The 20,642-nt window shown below is 44.5% G+C and overlaps 1 protein-coding gene across 2 annotated transcripts in view; it reads right to left on the bottom strand.

The window, feature by feature from the left end:
- LOC138750000 (small G protein signaling modulator 2-like) overlaps positions 1-20,642 on the bottom strand; it is a 291,864-nt gene that overhangs the window by 98,656 nt on the left and 172,566 nt on the right. Inside the window, exon 24 of one of the 2 annotated variants that reach the window (XM_069912143.1) lies at positions 18,737-19,638. The exons of the other annotated variant lie outside the window; for it this stretch is intronic. The gene's annotated coding sequence lies outside the window, so the exon portion shown is untranslated. Of the gene's footprint in view, positions 1-18,736; positions 19,639-20,642 lie in introns of those variants that run through there. 2 annotated transcript variants of the gene reach the window in all.

The following is a 20,642-nucleotide window of genomic DNA, read 5'->3' as shown; positions in this document are numbered from 1 at the left end:
CCCTGTATACATCCCACAAACTAACTTACTAAGAAATATATTTAACTCTAAAATTAACTTTACTAAAAAGTAAATATTTTATAACTAAAGATTAACACAAATCCATGACACAGGTTAGAAGGTTAACTGGTCACATGGATGTATTTGGCTGTCTCTCTCTTCCCGCCTTCCCCCCCCCCCCCCCCCCCCCCCCCCCACATCCAGGGGTGTACTGCTACTGGAGCTCACCAGATTGCCACTCCAGCATCTGAGGGGGGAGCCTTGGCACCTCCTTGTTGCCATTTTTGGTGAGCTCCAGTACCTAAAAAATTAGCACTGCACCTCTGTCTTTGTCTCTCTCTCCTTTCACAGAGCCAAAATCAATTCTCGCCTTTCTTCTTATCATATACAATTAACTCCTTTTGTCTGTTGGTCTAGACCCCTCCCACTCCCTTCTTCCCTTTTTCATTCCCCGGCCTTTTAATTCAGAGGCTTGATGATATTCACTCACATCTTTAGGAAGGGGCTCAGGGCCGAAACATCAGTTAAATATCTTTACCGCCTATGGATGCAGTGAGGTGGGCATTTCATGTGCTTTCACTACTATCACAGTCTCAGACTTTTGTGATTCACAGCTCGTTCCACGTACCCACCACCCTCTGTGTGAAAAAGATGCCCCTCAGGTCCCCTTTGAATCCTTCCCCTCTCTCCTTAAATGCCCTCTAGTTTTAGATCCCCCTACCCTAGTAAAAAGACAATGACAAGCTACATTATCAGTGCCCATGTGTATATAAGCCCCCTTTGTCACCAATTCTCGATCTTTTTGGCTATCACCCCTCCGCTCCCCCCCTCCCCATCCCCCTCCACACCCCCACAGGACTCTGCTCAAGGTCTATAGGTTATTTTCCCTGTGAACCAGTCAAGTTTTGGTTTTGAACTACTTAGAAAACCATAAGTATTTATGTTGGGTGAGGTGAAAAGAAAACAAGGCTTTTACTTAAATGTGCTGCAGCCCTGTAGCGGGAAGGGCTCCTGTTGAGAATGGCTGCTCTGCCTGGTTCCCCCCCACCTCAGCACCCTTGGCCGAGAGGTCCCAGCCTATTCCATAACCATATAACCATTTACGGAGCGGAAACAGGCCATGCTTTCAAGCTTGCCAGTCCTGGTATCATTCAAGTGAATATTTTTATTTTGAAGTTGCAGCACCGTTACAGGCCCTTCTGGCCCATGAGCCTGTGCTGCCCACAAATACACCCATGTGACCAATGAACTTTCTAACCCTGTTTTGGAGGGTGGGAGGAAATCCTGGCTGTTATGAGAATGTATAAACCCCTTACAGACTGGGTTGCTGGTATTGTAAGAGCTTTGCACTAACTGTTTCTCCACCCTTTTCAGCTTCATGACATTTACCTTATAGCTGGGTGAATAGAAATGTCCACCACGCACTGAAACCGGCCTTGCTGCTTTCCTGTTGACCCTACGGAAATGGCAGCTTGGCTGAAGACTGGAAGCCCCACCAACAAACGGCTTTGGAGAGAGGAAGGAGGAAAAGCAGAGGAGAGCTACGTCACACACCTTTGACGCGGTGAGTCACTCGAAAGCCTCTGTCGCGTGCGGAGATGAGCTCACAGGGAAATGGCAGCTCTTGTACCGAGCAACTGTTGGCAGAAGGCAGCCCTGGCAGGGACAGATTTGCTGCCGGTGGCTGCCTGGAGGCCAGGCGCTACACAAATGCTTGACAGACGTGTTTGTTTCTTTGAAGGCCTTCTTTTGAAATGAAACAAGAAAGGTATGGAAACAAGTTTTGAAGCAAAATACCTTAAACTGAGCGCCTTCCAAAAGTACATAATGGTGTATTGTTTCACACGTACGCCAGCACTTCCATTAAAGTTTAAAGGGAGCCGTTAAATCTGAGGTGCTTTGAGATGTTTCAGACACTGTGAAAAGGCACTGGAAATACAACCATGTCTTTCAATTTCTGATGCTGCTTTCTGAATTAGTTTGAATTCAATACACATCTGCGCTAAGTCAAATGGGTACTATGTTATTCACGTTAATATATTGGTGCGACACAGAAGGATCCCATTCAGCTAACCGTGGTCTATACTGGTTGAGCAGCCCCACCTCCAAGCCCTGAAAATGGTTCCCTCTCGCTAAGCGGGCAGAGAAAATGTGCAAGGATGGTAGCTGGGACTTGAGTGGAGATAAGAGGGAAAGGTCAAATAGGTGAGGACTTTATTTAGAACGAGGGCGTGGTGATACACTGGCCACACTCCTACCAGCCCTACTGCAGGGGGCAACCACTGTACCAGCAGGTAGGCAACCTGGAAGGCTGGCCCCCACCTGCCCGCTGTCAATTACCGGCTCATATAAAGACTTGATCCGGCCCCTTTGTGAGCAATCAGGCAGGAGTGGACAGTGCATGAGTTTAAGCTGATTAAAGCCTGCGGTAGTCTGTGGATTTTGTGTCTGAATTCTTCGCACAGCAGTACTCACATAAAGCGACAACTAATTCTGAGTCCACCACCTGACAGGGAAGGTGAAAGCAGTATTTTAAACACGGTTCAATATTAAAATAATTTTCCACACATTCAAACTATAATCTTAGAATGGCCCCAGTTCTTTTGCCCACTGGTAGAGTCACCTTGCCTTTCACTACCCTAATCCAAACCGGCCATGATCTTGCATACAATGGAATAACAATTGAATAGCAGCAGGATTAGCGTAATGGGTAGTGTAAGGCTGTTACAGCGCCAGTTCGAATCCCCTGCTGTCTGTAAGTTTATATGTTCTTCCACTGTTTGCGTGGGTTTCCCTCCAGGTGCTCTGGTTTCCTTCCAATGTTTGAAACGTGCGGACGCTGTAGTTTAATTGGGGTATTGGGCGGCATGGGCTCATGGGCCTGTTACCGTGCTATTTTAAAAAAAATTAAAAGTGAAGCAAAATTCTGATTCCTTTTGCATATCCTTGGAATTTTCTGGTTGTTTTCTGGATGGTTTCATCTTGATAACTCCCTTATCCCTATGGTCCCCCTCTTAAACTGCAGCACTTGGGTAGCCCTCCTGGGACCCAGGTGCGATTACTGGGGCAAAGGTGCTGGACTCTTAAATTGCAGGGGGATCGACCCATTAAATCGCCAACCGGGTGATTCAAGGGGGATCCCACCCCTGCAATGGCGCATCACGTACTCACTGGAAGAACTGCTGGATGTTCGGATGCTGGCTGCCCAGTGAGGCACGCACGCAAGCGCTGACATCACTGGAACAAGTGGGCTGGCCATTTTTGTTTTCAAATTACTTGTGGACGCGACCTAGGTAAGTTGAACTGGGTTCCCTGACTACCTTTGACGTAGGTCAGGGAACCCAGTTGGATTCCGACTGGGTTGACCCGGTTAACTCCATTTTACACAGCAGTTTGAAAGGGCCTAGAGACAACCCTTTCCCCACTCTCCCTGCAGCTCAGCAAGTTAAAGTTGTCTCCTCCCCTGTTCTGACAAAGGGTCTTTGACCTGCAGTGTGGTTTCTCTTCCCACAGATGCTGGCTGACCTGCTGAGCACTTCCAGCGTTTTCTCTTTTTGTTTCAGATTTCCAGCATCTGTTCAAACAGACCTACCCATAAAGTGTTTCAAGCTTCTGGTTTGCTTGCTTTTGTCAGTCTGATCACAGCCATTAAATTTGCCGTCAGTGATGGCATCCGATTACCGGTCGGTGCAAGTGGTGTTAGGGAAATTCACTTGCTCCACGTTAATTTTTCTTGGAACAAGCTGTGCACTTTATCAACAGAGTAACGACCTTTTGTTGAGCTTTGTCTGTCCTCTTGACTCGCAGGCAGAGTGTGGCAACGTTGAACATTTATTTAGGAAAACGCTGGTTGACTTGCCGTCTCTCACACAGGACTACACTCTAAATGGTCTGGAAAAATCACCCCTATTTTGTTGAACGCTTTGACTGTAGCCAGTGTCGTCCAACAACAGGAAACCACCCCTTTAATCTTACACAGGGCAATTTAGTTTGTATCAACTGGATTGTCAGAAGAAAATTAAATTTAAAGGACTTGAAGACAGAGGATTGTTTTTTTAAAAGGCATCTTACTTCATACAATGACGTTGAATACGTGTAGAAAAAGTCCATTCATTCCAAAAATCTGTCGTAGCAACTATGCTGGCCGTTGGTCTCCTGCCGCACTTAACCACATAACCACTTACAGCACAGATTCCTTAGCCTACACTTGCAATATTCCAGCGTCTGCTCCTTTCTCCGACCTGTGTCCAATTAGTTCAATACATTCATCTCTCTGTTGCAGCTATTTCCTGCCACAGAGGGTTTCAGATTCTCCCACTGCCTGGGTCGCTGTTCGATTTCTTGGTGACTCTCATATGCTGACGGCTTTATTCCCTGCACCCTGTTGTGCTTTCTCTGTGGGGCAAAAAAAACCATTCCAAAATCCTCAAAATTGGCCTTCAAGTCTTGCTTGTATTTGAACCGCATATTTTGGTGTATAAGATGATCTTCAAATAAGACAGGTCCCCAACTTCAGCCTGAATTTCATGGTTTTATCATATATCGGGTGTATAAGACGATCCCGCAAAAATACGTGTGTTGACTGTGCTGGTGTTGTATTGACTGAGCTGTTGGGTGTGGCCAGAAGGTGGGTTTTATCATGGAGCCTCCAGCAAAATATGAAGCAAGCTTTAAGTTAAAAGTCATTGAAGTTGCCAAGGAATCGACCAACTGGGCTGCTGTGAGGGCGTTGTACGTAATGGAGATGGTGGCAAGAGAGTGGGGAAAGAATGGCAATGTCTAAAGAAAAATGCCAAAGGAGCGATGTTTGATGGGAGGAAGAATCATTCATTGGCCAAAGTTGGAAAATCACTTTGCAGGATGGGTACATGAACAGAGGCAAGATTTACTAACATAGACACAAAAAATAAGATCAGAGCAGATGCACTGAAGTGGTCACAATCAACCCAGAACACAGTAGAGATTTTGAAGGTACAACCCTTTCATAAACAGGAACAATCTGGTAATATGACAAAAGTGCAGGCCATGAAAGGACCAGGTTTATGGTAGTGATTTGAAGGATTTTTTAACAATAAAATTTTCTTTCTAATATACTGGTAGCTTAAACATTTGTTGTAGGGTGGGGTCTGAGTTGGCTATGGAACCAATCGAGCGGTATTTTGAGTAGAACTTTAAGATCACTTTTTTTGTATCTGGTCTATCAGACGACCTCTGTTTTTGGGTGCTTCAGGGGTCGTCTTATACGCCAAAATATACGGTATATAAAATTATGAGAGGCATAGTCAGGGTAGACAGTCAGCATCTTTTCCCCAGGGCGTGGATGTCAAGTCCGACAGGTTGTAGCGTTAAGGGAAAAAGTTTAACGGAGATGTCCGAGGCAAGATTTTTTTTTTGACAGGTACCTAGAAACTGGTGCCAGGGCAGGTGGTGGCAACAGATGCAGTAGCCCTATTTAAGAGGCATTTAGATGAACACACGAACAGGTAGGATTTGGAGGGGCAGATGGGATACGTTGAAATTGGCGTCATGGTCAACATAGACGTAACGGCTGAAGGGCCTGTACTTGTCCTCTACTCTTCTATGTTCTGTGCTTTAGAACATTCGACCTGTTAAAGTGTCTGGTAGAAGTAAGTCCAAGGTATTAAGTCTGAGAGAGGACGATGCAATTTTAAAAGGTGAAGGAGAGCAGCTATCAATCATCTAATGTGCAAGACATAAAGTGCTGGAGAAACTCAGTAGGTCTCTCAACAACTTACCCGTTTAAGTACATCATTTGATGGCAGGCTTCTAATTACGGTGTTCTTCCTCACATAACAGAGCACATCAGTACAAACTCTCTGTTTCCCTCCAGCTTCCTGCCCCCTTCCCTTCTCTCTCTATTAAGAGATACCCCAGACCGCCCCCCCCCCCCATCAGCAAAGCTTCCCATCTATATCCACCTATGGCCTCTTACCTGTTAGCCTGTCTCCCTCTCCCTGTGGATTTAAACACAAAAATCTGGAGACACTGGGATTGTAGTAAAAACACACAGAAATGCTGGAGGAGCTCAGACAGTCTCACAGTGTCCGTAAGAGGTAAAGATGTGTTACCGATATTTTGGGGCTGAGCTCTTCTTCAAGGTATAAGCAAAGAATGGGAAGGCGTCAGAATAAAGACATAGGGAAAAATGAGGAGAGAGAGAGGGGGAATGAATTAAGAGCAAAAATAAGAGAGAACAGGGGCGCCAAGGAGACAGCAGAAGCTCCTGGACATTTTGAGGGCAGAACGAGAAAGAGAGATGGGGGAAAGGCAGCAGGGGGAAGAAGAAGGGTCAGTGGGGGTTTAATGGAAGCCAGAGAAATCGATGTTAATGCTATCCGGTTACAGGGTGACCAGACGGAAGATGAATTGTTGTTCCAGTTTGCGGGTGGTCTTAGTCTGGCAGTGCTTGAGACCATAGACAATCACGTCAGCAGGAGAATGGGACGGGATATTGAAATGGATCCTTCCTCCCTCCTCTCCTCTCCACCCCCCCCCCCCCAACATTTTACTTGGGTGCCTTGAGGAAGACTCAGTCCTGAAACATTGGTCACCCTTTACTCCCATCACATTTCTATGTTGCACTGCAGGCTTTCCTGTTTATTTTGACAGAATAATGTTATCAGCCTACATGTTATCTCAGGGCAGTCTCTCCAACTAGGAGCAGGGGGGTGTGGCAAAGTGACCCAAGGTCACACCATGGTGTCTTAACCACACTGCTTATTGTCAATCAGCATCCAGCCATGAACTGCAGGACCTCTACCGTCCCAGAATAACGTGCTGACTTCTGACTAAGTCACATTGCTTAACTGCTGGGACGATAACATGTGACAAAGGGGAGCAGGTTCACTTCCTGCTGGGCAGCATGGTTTGAGTAGTGGTGGGTGCAATACTATTGCAGTGCCATGTCCTGGGTTCAAACCTGCCTCTGTCTGTACGTGTATCCAGGAGGGTTTCCTCTGGGGGCTCTGCTTTCCTCCCACATTCCAAAGGCATACGGTGTGAGGTTAATTGGCTGTGTGGGTGCAATTGGGTGGCATGGGCTGCAAGGGCCTGTTACCGTGCTGGATGTCTAAATTTTAAAAATGTATGCTTAAATTTAAATGTAATTCCCTCTGACACCATGTGCACTTTTGTCAGCTTATGTATGTCATTTCCCCCCCCCTCCACCCCACACCTGCCTGCATTTTGCCCTGTTCCCTCTAAACCAATTCTTTTCAACCTTTTTTTTTTACTCCCATACCACCTTAAATAATGCCTCACGAACCTCAGAGCACCATAAGCGGGGAAAACCAGGGTTGCTCTCAACCCTTCCTATCACGAATCCATCTAAAGGTTCCTTAAATATTGCAATAGTATGTGCACCGACCTACCTCTGTAAAGAAGTTACCCTTCAGATTCCTGTTAAATCTCTCACTTAAAACCCATGTCCTTTGGGCAAAAGACATCCCGTGATCTCCTGATTTATTCCTCTCACGATTTTGTATGTTGTGAAGGTGTTTCGTCTCGTAGGTTGCTGCCGTCCCCAGGGCAGAGTCTCAGGAGGCAAGGTTAGCCTGAGATAAGGAATTTCTTCTCCAAAGGGATCGCCAGGATGCTGTGTCGTTAAATATGTTCAAGGTTGAGGTCAGATTTTTCCACTGTGTTTAGGAATCAGGCAGAAAGTAGAAAAAAGGCCAAGTTCAGCTCAGGAAGTGAATGGCAGCCTATTCACCTGGGATCTCACAACACAGACTGGGGAAATCACACAGTACACAGATTGGGGATCCCCTGGGCACACACATTACAACAGACTATTGATGCTGGGCTTTGGAGCAAAATAATCCCAGCTGCTATGGAAACTTAGCAGGTCAGGCAGTATCTGTGGAAGGAGAACACCAATCAACCTTTTGGGTCATGACCCTGCAACAGGTCTGATCCAAGATTGAAACTCGACTACCTCCTCTCCACAGACATTGCCTGACCCGCTGAGTTCCTCTAGCAGTTGATTATTTTTGCATGGGATCACTCTGCTCCTATTAATTCTCATGAAAAAGTGCAGTTTGGCATTTTCCCACATTTGGGACCCGTTGGGGATTTCTGCTGTTAATTCCAGCATCAATAGCAAGTGGCAGTGCAGTCTGGTGAAAGGAGTTCCTTGTGTGGGCACAATCCGCCTCGAGTGGGGACACGGAATGAAGCGGAAGCACGCACATCACGGACTGATGAGGCCTTATTAAAGAGCAGGGAGGTTCTGCTTCACGATTCTGGTGAGGTCACCGCTGGGAACTAGGCCTTGGCTGAGCTTCAAGTGAGCATAGAGACCGGAGTGGGGGAGGGCGTGACACTATGCGGCAGGTGTGAGCTGGTGGCTGAACTGCTGAGATTTTTGAATGAGCAGATCATGGGTTTTGAGCCTTTGAGATTGATACACCTTTGGAAAATTGGGGAATCAGTGATGGGAAGGTGACATAGGGTGCCATCCTTCCTGAATGGTGTTCCTGTTGATGAATTTCTTCACTGACAGGTTGGCGAGTCTTTCACGTCTCACCTGCACAGCAGTCATGACTCAGTGAGCTCATTCACAAAGCAGGCAATAGGTTTCAGGAAGTGAAAAGAACCAAGGGACAGGAACAGAGCAGATAAATGATGGAGAGCATTGGATCAGGCATGATCTCATTGAATGGTGAAACAGAATGAAGGACCATCCTCCTTAATAGGGGGATTGAGTTCAAGAATAGGAGCTTTGTTGAGCACCTCGGCTCTGTCCATCACAATAGTATGGATCTCCCAGTGGCCACCCATTTCAATTCTGCATCCCATTCCCTTGCTGACATGTCTGTCTGTGGTCTCGTACTGCCGGACTGAAACCACCCGTAAATTGGAGGAGCCCCACCTCCTTCCAACCGGGCACCCTCCCAACCTGATGGCATCTTTGGCTTTTGTTAACCCCCCCCACCCCCACTCACTTCTTCCCCTGTCCTCTCTCCAAACTCTGCCTCCTTTCGCATAGACATGATAAATTCTACCATGTCCCTTATCACATCCAATGAACACCATTTGTTGGTCTGGATTCCTTCCCCATTGTTTGAATTCTGAGACATTCTGATATATTCTGCTTATTCCTTGAAGGATGGCTCAGGCCCAAAACATTGGCAATAAATCACCATCTCCTATAGGCGATGAAAAGACCAGCTGAGCTCCTCCAGCATTTTGCGGTGTTTACAAGAGTCGACAGGTCAGATTGTAATTTTACAAATCTTTGATGAGACCACAATTCTGGTCACCGCATTATAAGAAGAATGTGGAAACTATGGAGAAGGAGGAGAGGGGATTTAATAGGATGTTGCCTGGATTGGAAAATCATCCTTATGAGCTGGGATTTTTCTCTTTGGAGTGAAGAAGGATGAGAGGAGAATGAATAGAGATCTACAAGATTCTGAGAGGCAGAGATAAGGTAGACGGCCAGCACCTTTTTCCCAGGACGGGAGTAGCAAACACCAGAGGATGTGTCTAAAGTCTCAGGAGGGAAGTTTAGGGAAGACATAAGGTGTAAGTTTATTTTACAGAGTGCTGTGGGTGCCTGGAATGGCGGTGGAGGTTGAAACATTAGGGGCATTTAAGAGACTCGTAGACAGGCAAATGGATGAAAGAAAAATAGAGGGTTATGAGGTAGGAAAGGATTTTTTTGGTACGAATATATAGATTAGTAGAACATCGAGAGCTGTACCTTTAACGTTCTATGTTCTACCGGAGGGCTGAACCTGTTCCTGGTGTGGTTCTTCTCAATCACGTTTCACTGTACAGTCCATCAGATGGAGCATTCTAATTATTTATAACTAGTCTCAAGTATTCATACTTGTGTAAAAGTCAAATTTTGTTGACCATTTTTTAATGTTAAATTTATGGGGTCGGTGATTACATGGATAATACTTTTGACCGTTGTAAGTATCTGTGTCCGCTCCGTAAATGGTTATATGGTGTCGTTGAAAGCATCAGGAGTTCCAATGGGCAGGTGGCCGAGGCTTGAGTCCTCATTTGGGGCGTCGGGAGCTACCAGGACCAGGTGGGAAATTGGCGTTCAAGGCACCAAGATCTCCGGTCTGCAGGTGCTAAGGTGAGAGACTAAGATCAACTTTTACTGGAAAAAATCCAGATTTTTGGGGGGCAAAAATAGGGGGTCAACTTTTACATGGGCATACTGGTATCTCATTTTGCAGTGTTATTTATGTTATCAAGTGGGGTTGGGACACAAAGTAAGCATTAACAGTCATTGCTGTGACCAGTTCACACACATATGCACCCCAGAAGTGTAATTCTTCACCGTTATCCCACTGGTGGTCATTTTAGTGATGTATTCAATGATAACACTAGTGATATATTCATGAGTGATTCTAGAGGTGTACAGGAAAACACGAGTTATTCACTGCCAATTATGGTGGAGTGCAAAAATAGCAGGGATGTACTTGCTAACATTATCAGTGGTGTACTTAATAATAATTACAGTAGTGTACTTGATAACAATTCCACCAGTGGACTTTACAATGCAAGTGCTGTACAAAATAATTCCAGTGGGAGCTCGATAACAAGTATTTTCCCATCTCGTATGTCCTCGAACCATTTGGGAAGGTTGGTCACTTGGGCTGCAGGGAGCATTAAGGTTGCAAATGAGCCTAGGCTCAGAGGTAGAAACTTTGCCCAGGAATCACTGAGAAATAATGAGTTGATGCTTTTAAACACTGTAATTGATAGTTATTTGTCGGATCCTGCTGTGTACAAATTGACTGTAAATGTTTCCCTACAACAGAGACTAAACTGCAAGGGGTTCATTAAAGCTGCTTGTGCACACCAAACTGCTGCATTTATACAGACTGAGAAGCCATCTTCTGGTACAACGCACCACCAAGCATCTCCCAGGCTGTCATTCCTGTCCATGGCCTCATGTACTGCCAAACTAAGGCCACCTGTAAATTGAAAGAGCAACACCTAATATTTCTATCTGGGCACTCTCCAAGCCGATTGCATTAAATGTATGACTTCTCCAGTTTCAACTACACCACTCCTCCATTTTCCCTCTCCTCTATCCCTTCTCTCCCCATTCACAGAGCCATCCCTCCTCACCCTATTTACTGTTTTATCTTCCCCTACCCCTCCCCTCCCCACCATTTTATTTATACCTTAATGAAGGGCTCAGACCCAGTTTTGGTTATGTACCTTTGCCTATAAAGTCCAGCCATGCGCTACATAACGTCCGTTTGGGCAACGTCCGACTATATATACGTCTGTGATCCCAATAGAGTTCAGAAATCCCGATCAGGGTACGGGACATAGTGGACGAAACCAGATGTAGTGAAGACAACAGCTTCTTGCATGCAATTGTGGTAAGTACAGATTACAAATACGATGTATTCAGTCCTGAATATTTACAATATATAATTATATTATGTATACAGAATTGTACAGTATTAATCTACTTCACGCATATATTACCTTGCCAGATACATTAGCTGAAATACATGTGTACAGTATCTTGGCTATTTAGTCAATGCAGGTACACTACAGTATCCCATATTGCTAAGTATATAATCTGGTATTTGCACAAAGCTATGTCCACTTCGCATAATTTCCTAATTCACAGAATGTATATTGGACATTAAGTGATACAATGACTGTACACTGTTTGAACTTCTGAATTTCTCTGGCATTGTGTTTTTACTTATGTTCATCAACAAATCTTCAAATTATTCCCTATTTTGTTCTGTTAACCATATAACCATTTACGGAGCGGAAACAGGCCACATTGGCCTTTCGAGTCCCCACCGGTTCACTGATTTTGTGCGCCCTCTTCAGGCATTGGTACCGGTAGATCTTTATTCAATAACGATGGGTGAATTCAATGCAGGTGGAATCAGATAAGAGCAAAACTATGAGCAAGCAGATTGGCTGTCTGTGTTCTGACAAATTAAAATCAAGAACTTGAAATATCCTGCAGAATACTTTAGGTTTTTATCTCATCCAACTGTGTGTGCATGCATATTGAACGCTGAACATCATGAGCTAAGACTTGGTCTTATACTTTCTGGCTTTATGTGATGGAACTTCTGTCATGCGTAAAAAGGATGTCAGTTCAAGGCTCACCCGAATATCTGTGAAACACGGAAGTCTGAAGTTGCTGTGATTGTAGTAAAAACACAGAAATTCTGGAGAAACTCAGCTGGTCTTGCAGCGACCATAGGAGGTAAGGATATATTACTGACATTTCAGACCTGAGCCCTTCTTCAAGGAGTAAGCAGAGAACAGGAAGGCGACAGAATAAAGACTGGTAGGGGGAGGAGTCCAGATCAGCAAAAGGTTTTAATTAGATATGATAAAAGGAGAAAGCAAGAGAGAGTTGGGGTAAAGGCAACAGGGTGAAGAAGGGAGATGTTTAACAGAAACCAGAAAAGTTAATTCCATTCAGTTGGAGGGTGCCCAGACTGAAGATGAGGTGTCGTTCCTCCAATTTGTGGGTGGTCTCAGTCTGGCAGAGTGTGCGGCCATGGACAGGCATGAGAGCAGAGGAATGGGACGAGGAATTGAGATGGGTTCAAATCAATTGAAATATCTGCCCACATCATTTGGGCTTACACTCCAGTGGGTATGATGAGCTGAGATTGCATCCCCATCTGGTGAATATTAACGTCACTGGAGGTGAACCTGGTTTGTATTCATTGCAAAATCATTGGATCTCCTATTAGTGCCCAAATGATGAACAAATGGTTGAATAAAGAGCACAGGAACTGCTTTAACAATGGATCTATTTCCATTTATGCTTCCCTGCTGTGTACAAAGTAGATGCCATACAAGTCTGCGGTGATTACAATTCAAACATTATTGATCACATGGCAAGACTCCTTACAGCTAACCATTATTGGATGATAATGTGATAAAATGGATCAGCAAGTCTGCAGATGACACAAAGATTTAGAGGCATTGTGGACAGTGAGGAAGGCTTTCAAAGCTTGCAGGACCATCTGGAAAAATGGCAGATGGAATTAATGCAGACAGGTACGTGCTATTGCATTTTGGAAGGACAAACCAAGAAAGAACATGCACAGTAATGGTAGGGCACTGAGGAGTACAGTAGACAGAAGGGTCTGGGAATACAGATACTTAATTCCTTGAAAGTGTCACCACAAGTAGATAGGATTGAAAAGAGAGCTTTTGGAATATTGGCCTTCATAAATTAAAGTACAGGAGTTGGTATATTATGGTAAAGTTGCACAAGACATTGGTAAAGTCAACTATGGAGTATTGTATGCAGTTTTGGTCATCTACTTACAGAAAATATATCAATAAGATGGAAAAACTGCAGAGAAGATTTACTAAGATGTTGCCAGACTTTAGGAACTGAGTTACAGGGAAAGATTAAACAGGTTAGGACTTTATTCCCTAGAGCAGTGGTTCTTAACCTTTCTTTCCACTCACATGCCACCTTAAGCAAGCCCTTACTAATCACAGAGCACCAATGGCATTGGGATTACTTAAAGTGGTTTGTGAGTGGAAAGAAAAAGGTTGAGAACCGCTGTCCTAGAGCATAGGAGAATGACGGGAGATTTGATAGTGGTATTTAAAATTATGAGGGATATAGAGAGAGTAAATATTTAGGTTGGCTTTTTCCACTGAGGGTGGGTGACATGGGTTAAGGTGAAATGGGAAAAGTTTAAGGGGAAAATAAATATACTGCACATTAAAGGCCAATTGACCTATACCCTGAAGAATGGAGGGAAACCAGAGCATCTAAGGAAAATCCACACAGACACAATAGACAATAGGAGTTGGAGTAGGCCCTTCGGCCCGTCGAGCCAGCACCGCCATTTTACAGATCATGGCTGATCACTACCATAGTACCCCTTTCCAGCCTTATTCCCATAACCCTTAACTCCTTTGCCCACTAGAGTCTTATCTAACTCTCTTTTGAACATAATCAGTGAATCTGCCTCTACCACCCTCTGTGGCAGAGCATTCCACAGATTCACACTTCTCTGGGTAAAAAAATGTTTTCTTATCTCCGTCCTAAAGGGCCTACCCTGTATTCTTAAACTATGCCCTCTAGTCCTCGTCTCCCCCATCATTGGGAACAAGTAATCCGACTTCACCCTGTCTAGCCCCCTGATGATTTTATATACCTCAATCATGTCGCCCCTCATCCTTCTAAACTCCATCGGATGCAAGTCCAGTTTTTCTAGCCTTTCAGCATATGTCAACCCTGCCATCCCTGGAACTAACCTTGTAAATCTGCGCTGCACACCCTCTATAGCTAGTATGTCCTTCCTCAAAATTGGAGACCAAAACTGGACGCAATACTCCAGGTGGGGTCTCACCAGGGCCCTGTACAACTGCAGAAGGGCGTCTCTGTTCCTATACTCCAATCCCCTCTTTATGAAAGCCAACATGCCATTTGCCTTCCTCACAGCTTTCTGAACCTGCATGTTGGCCTTCAGTGACCGGTGAACAAGTACACCCAGATCCATTTGCACCTCCCCAGTCCCTAGCTTGTCTCCATTTAAATAATACTCAGCTTTCCTATTATTGCCCTCAAAATGGATAACCTCACATTTGCTCACATTGAACGTCATCTTCCATTCAGCAGCCCACTCCCCCAACCTGTCCAAGTCCCTCTGCATTTTCCTGACATCCTCCTCACACCGCCACCCAGTTTCGTGTCATCTGCAAATTTGCTCATGTTATTAATAATCCCCTCATCCAAATCATTTACATAAATTACAAACAACTGAGGACCCAATACCGATCCCTGCGGCACTCCACTCGTCACATCCTGCCATCCTGAAAAAGACCCGCTTACTCCAACCCTTTGTTTCCTATTTCTTAACCAATTTCCTATCCATGTCAGCACCTTACCTCCAATACCATGCTCCCTGATCTTGCCCACTAGTCTCCCGTGCAGTACCTTATCAAAGGCCTTCTGGAAGTCCAAATACACCACATCCATTGGCTCTCCCAAGTCCACCCTCTTTGTCACATCCTCGAAAAATTCCAGGTTAGTCAAGCATGACTTACCCTTAAGGAATCCATGCTGACTAGCCCTTATACTATTATTTCTGCGTAAGTGTTCTGCTATTTCTCCTTTTATGATAGACTCCAATATCTTCCCCACCACAGACGTCAGGCTGACCGGTCTATAATTTCCCATTTCCTCCCTCCCTCCCTTCTTAAAAATCGGCACCACATCAGCCACTCTCCAATCCTCAGGGACCTCCCCCGAATCTATGGAACTTTGGAAAATGTCGACCAGTGCCTCCACAATTTCCATAGCAACTTCTTTAAGCACCCTGGGATGCAGCCCATCAGGCCCTGGGGATTTATCAGCCCTCAGTCCCAACAATTTACTCACAACCTCCTGCTTCTGGATCCGGATAGCCATTAGATCCCCTACTTCCCCAGGAAAGTTCCCCAAGTCTCTTGATACCGCATGACCACTACCCCCTAACTGACCATAACCTATATCCTCCTTGGTGAAGACAGTTGCAAAGTATTTGTTAAATTCCTCAGCCATCTCCTTGTTTCCGGTAATAATTACACCCTTTTCCATTCTTAATGGACCAATTTTAGACCGAAGCAATTTCTTCCTCTTCACATATTTAAAAAAGCTTTTGCTATCCTCCATTATATTATTTGCTAATTTCTTCTCGTACTTCATTTTCCCCTCTCTTATGACTTTCTTAGTTACCCTCTGATGCTCTTTGAAGGTTTCCCAATCCTCTAACTTTCCACTACGCTTCGCTATCCTATACTTACTCCCTTTGGATTTAATATTGCACTTGATTTCATTAGTTAGCCACAGCTGCCATTTGCATCTCCTAGAGCCTTTCCTCCACTTTGGAATAAATTTGTCCTGAATCCTGTGAAAAATGTCCAAAAATACCTGCCATTTATTCCCCAGTTGTCCTCCCAGCTAGTGTATCTTTCCATTTTATTTTGGCTAGCTCCTCCCTCATAGCTGCATAATCCCCTTTATTTAACTGCAGTACAGATGCTTCCGACTTCCTTTCTTTTTCCCTTTCTAATTGCAGCTCAAAAGTAACCATACCATGGTCACTATTCCCTAATGGCTCCCCTACATCGAGGTCACTTATTGTCGCTGCACAGCACCAAGTCCAGAATCGACTTCCCCCTGGTAGGTTCCTCCACTAGCTGCTCCAAGAAAGTATCTCGTAGACATTCAATAAACTCACTCTCTTGTGTTCCTGCCCCCGTCTGATTATCCCAGTCCACCTTCATGTTGAAGTCCCCCATAACTACCGTCTTGCTACCACTTTGACATGCCACTCTTAATTCCTGATTTATACTTCTACCGATATCTGAGCTACTTTTCGGAGGCCTGTAAATGACCCCCATTATGGTCCTCATGCCTTTACAATTTCTTAATTCTATCCAAACAGACTCTACCCCACCTGTTTCAATGTCTTTCCTTTCAAACACCTGAATTTCATTTCTTACCAACAGAGCTACCCCACCTCCTCTTCCTAACTTTCTGTCTTTTCTATAGGACGTGTACCCGGGAACATTTATTTCCCAATCCTGCCCTTCCTGCAGCCATGTCTCCGTTACTCCGACAATGTCATAACCTCCCATAGCCATTTGCGCCTCAAGCTCATCCAATTTATTCCTTACACTCCGTGCATTCATACACAATACCTTGATACCATATCTCCTTTCTCCCTCCACCTTTGTTCTCGAAGCACTTGCCCCTACTCTCCTATCACTTTTAGTTCCCTTTTTCCTTATTGTTTCACCGTCTAACGGAACCACCCCTATATTCACTCTCCTATCTGCTTCCCTATCAGTCCTGTTCCTCCCCCCCTGCCAAATTAGTTTAATTCAAATCCGGCAGCATTATTAAATCTAACTGCCAGTATATTGGCCCCCGTTGCATTCAGGTATAAACCATCTCTCCTGTAGAGGTCTTGTCTTCCCCAGAAGAGATCCCAATGGTCAATGAACCTGAATCCCTGCACTCTGCACCATTCCTCCAGCCACACATTTAACCTCCTGATTTTATTATTTTTGCCCCCACCCACGCACAGCACAGGTAGCAGCCCCGAGATTACAATCCTGGAGGTCCTGCTTCTTAACCTCCTTCCGAGCTCACGGTAGTCCCTCTTCAGGATCTCCTCCTTCATCTTATCCACGTCATTTGTACCCACGTGTATCAGGACTTCTGGCCGTTCACCTTTCCCCCCCCAGGATACTCTGAACCCTATCCGAGACGTCTCGCACCCTGGCTCCTGGGAGGCAACACACCATACGGGAACACTTGTCAGGTTCGCAGAATCTTTTGTCTGTTCCCCTGACGATGGAGTCCCCAATGACCACCTTGTTCCCCTTCCTTCCTTTCTGCACCACCGGTTCCCTTGGTGCAACCTCTGGCAGGTTATCTTCCCCAACTACATCCAATACACTATATTTGTTGCTAAGAGCAGTAGCCACCGGGGTGCTCACCACAGAGCTAGCAACTTTCCCCCCCTCCCCTGACAGTAGTCCACTTACTTGACCCCCCCCAATCCAGGGGTAAGCACTTCCCTGAGCGTTGTATCTATAAATTCTTCACTCTCCCTGATAAGCCTCAGATCATCAAGCTGCAACTCCATTTCTTTAATTTTATTCTTTAATACTTGTGTCTCGTTACATCCCCTGCAGGTATGTCCTGTGGGAAGATTTAAGGTCCTGTCACTTACCTCCTCACTCTCTCTTGCGAGCCTAAGGTCATCAAGCTGGAGCTCCAGGTTATCAACTCGGCCCCTAAGGAACCCCACCTCTTCGCACCTGGCACAGATATGGTCATTTGGGAAGGTGGAGGTCACCCATGGCTCCCACATCTGGCAACTTGAGCAGAGCACTAACCCCATAGGCATGGCTCAGCCTTTTAATGTAATGGAATGTACAGTGCACTCACCTAGGAAGGGCTAATAAAAACAGCCAACCTTTCTCTCCGCCTGCTTTCGCCGAAGCCTGATGAGCCAAAGCCTGAAAGCCTGGAAGTCCCACTCCTTCACTGGGCCACTTGCTCGCTGTCCCTCTTATTTATTGGCCTTTTACCAATTAATCCCTACATGCTCTCCTGTACGCCCGCCCGCCCAATGGCTGCCTCCGACGCCGACTCCTCTCCGCAGGCCCCGTCTGCCCCCGACTCTTTTCTTCTCTGTCCTTCTCCTCTCTCCTCTCCCGACACGCTCTCCTGTACGCCCGCCCGACCAATGGCTGCCTCCGACGCCGACTCCTCTCCGCAGGCCCCGGTAAGAGACTTTTAAAAAAGCTTTCTTACCTGCCCCCGACTCTTTTCTTCTCTGTCCTTCTCCTCTCCTCTCCCGACACAGAGAGAACATACAAACTCCTTACAGATAGCATGAGATCCGAATGTATGGTGCTGATCGCTGGCAACCTAAAGGTGTTGTGCTAACCGCTATGCCAACCGAGCCACTCTCTTCTTCACACACAGAGCAGTAGTGTGTGGGACGTGTTGTCAGCTTAAGTGGTGAATGTGAATTTGGACAGATACCTGGATGGGAGAGGCTATGGACTGGGTGCAGGTCAGTGGAACTAGGCAGAATAACGGTTAGGCACAGTCCAGAAGGGCCTGTTTCAGTGCTATAATGTTCTACGGTTCTCTCATCTTTAATCAGATCCAACTGTGTAGTAGATGACAAAATAAAGCAGACAATATTTTATTGATGCAACATTACATTCAAGGTTTATCATTCAACAAAGAGAGAGAAAAGGAAATTAAAAAAAATAAATAGTGCATCACAAGTTTAAAGTGCCTTACATGTACAAGATAACAAGGGTACCAAGTAATGAGAGTTGCATACATCGAATCAATGTGTTGAACATTTATCAGCCCAACTACATTCTAGAGGCAGTGCAAGCTTCAGATTTGTTTGATTCATTCACATTGTGGTCAAGTTTGGTGAAACACATGATCAATTACACATGGCACAGTGTGGAATTCAGCACTGGAAACTGATTCAAACCAAAGGCAAAATAACATAGGTGCTAAAAATCCAAAATAAAACAGACATTGATGGAAATACTCAGCAGAGTTGACTTTTCAATGGATTCTCCTGGTGAAAGAATACACCTGAAATGTTACTGATTCTGCCTGACCTGAGTATTTCCAGCATTTTTACTGTTGCTTATTGCAACTGTTTTAACTGTCACACTGAAAGACAAAATAAATTGGTAAAGTTTTCTTCTGATTTCAATCAACAATGATATTTCGAATTATTTTGTTGAATTTTGGGAGAAATTACCTCTTATTGAAAGAAAGCATATGTCAATAGTGGCTGGACAAAGTAGCTGGTCCCACTGCACCCTTCTGTTGCAGAATTGTTTTTGCCCTTTTAATTGAACCTTGTGCAATATATATAGATTCTGAAGAATACCTTGTAGCTAATTCAATTCCAGATCTATACCTCATTTTAATAGAAAAGCCAATCAAATTCATAGACTTTTATAAGGGTAATGAAAATATAATAGGAAAAAAACTGTAATGAAAATGTAGCCCAGTTACCTGCAACACTTGTTCCGTTGTTAATAATCTGTCAGGTGGCCAGGGTATTAGGGTGAACCTTGTCAGGAGATCTAGGGCATGAAGGGGAACCATATCAGGCAGTATGAGGTGTGATGGGGAAGCATGTTAGGCGGCGCGGGGAGCCTGGTCAGGCAACATGGGATGCTGTAGGAAACCACATCAATGCTCCTCTCGCCACTTCCCTTCATCATCATCTACTTTTAGAGGAAATAATAGTATTTAGCCGAAATAATCCTGCGGCAATTTATTCCATGCACCAACAATCCTGATGAGAAAAAAAATCTTTCTTGTTTGTACTTTAATTAGTTGGGAGTTTTCCCTCACCATTTTGTCAACCTTTTGGGTTATGAAGCAAAAGACACAATTTAAATTGTACTTCACCCAGCCCTTCATATAGAACAATAAGACTTCAGTTTATCTTATCTTATACACAGATTCTCCATGTCGGGGATTTAACAAAAGTAACTCTTTGGTCCTTGTATCTCCTGGTAATCACACTGAGTAATACCTGGAAATATGAATCAGATAATACTGTCAAACTGAAATGTAAAAAGCTGTGAGACAGACTTCAATCCAGAAAAAAATAAATCTGGAACAGTCTGTTGCCTGCAGCAAAATACCGACACAAACCTAGGCAGACAACACTAAAGATTTACGGTGTAAAATTCTGTACAATATTTAAAGAATATTGCAAAGTCTAATGGTATAGCATTCATTGGCTGAAAGAGATTTAAAATGGAAGCCAAACATTTATACACTTTTTAAGAAGTGAAGTGTCAGATATTCAGGGTGAAATTTAATTTAATAAATTAAATAAATTAAAATATTTAGGGTGAAATTTCAGAACTGCAGGGTCCTGAGATGAACCATGATTTTCTTTCCTTCCATGATGGTGCAATATAAATTCAAGCTACTGCAAAGCAGCCGACTCAAATAAAAAAATAAGGATCTGGGTCAATGCATGCATTGCAATCCTTTTGATTTTGTTTCTGATTACAGAGAAAACAGATGCTCCCTTTATTAATTAACAAAAAAATGTTCACACCACAACAAA

This window comes from Narcine bancroftii, chromosome 14 (assembly GCF_036971445.1).
Source record: "Narcine bancroftii isolate sNarBan1 chromosome 14, sNarBan1.hap1, whole genome shotgun sequence".
NCBI classification, from domain to species: domain Eukaryota; kingdom Metazoa; phylum Chordata; class Chondrichthyes; order Torpediniformes; family Narcinidae; genus Narcine; species Narcine bancroftii.
The sequence above is the reverse complement of the archived record's forward strand: the minus strand, read 5'-3'. Positions and strand labels throughout refer to the sequence as shown.